Source organism: Mixophyes fleayi, chromosome 4 (genome assembly GCF_038048845.1).
Source record: "Mixophyes fleayi isolate aMixFle1 chromosome 4, aMixFle1.hap1, whole genome shotgun sequence".
Classification (NCBI taxonomy): Eukaryota; Metazoa; Chordata; class Amphibia; order Anura; family Limnodynastidae; genus Mixophyes; species Mixophyes fleayi.
The window spans coordinates 338,138,427-338,138,837 of record NC_134405.1 but is presented as its reverse complement, the minus strand read 5'-3'; the positions used below and the strand labels follow the sequence as shown (position 1 = coordinate 338,138,837).

Sequence of the window (411 nt, the reverse complement as noted above, 5' to 3'; positions counted from 1 at the left end):
GTGGTTCTTGTAATTTGATTATTACATTTGTTGATTAAAAAAATAAATGCTGCTCATATTGATACACATTGTGATTCTATTTGTTCTCATTAAATTAAATATATAAAACTACATAACAGTTATGGGGCATTTCTGGAAATTGTTCCACAGGTGACTGTGTAGAAAATGTGATGTTGCCCATGGCAACCAATCAGATTCTTACTGTGATATCTCTAGTGCCATTTAGGAAATAGGCATTACCAAAATATGGGGTGTGGTTTCTAGACTATGGGCGTGGTCTCTATGATGTGGGTGTGGTTTTTATATTATGGGTGTGGTTTTTAATCTATGGACGTTGTCAAAAATATGGGTGTGGATTGTACACTATGGGTGTGGTTGTATACTATGTTTGCATACTATGGGGTTTATTAT

The 411-nt window shown here is 34.5% G+C and overlaps 1 protein-coding gene across 1 annotated transcript in view; it reads left to right on the top strand.

Annotated features, from left to right (window-relative positions):
- LOC142153213 (sodium- and chloride-dependent betaine transporter-like) overlaps positions 1 to 411 on the top strand; it is a 218,681-nt gene that overhangs the window by 74,701 nt on the left and 143,569 nt on the right. The window lies entirely within an intron of this gene.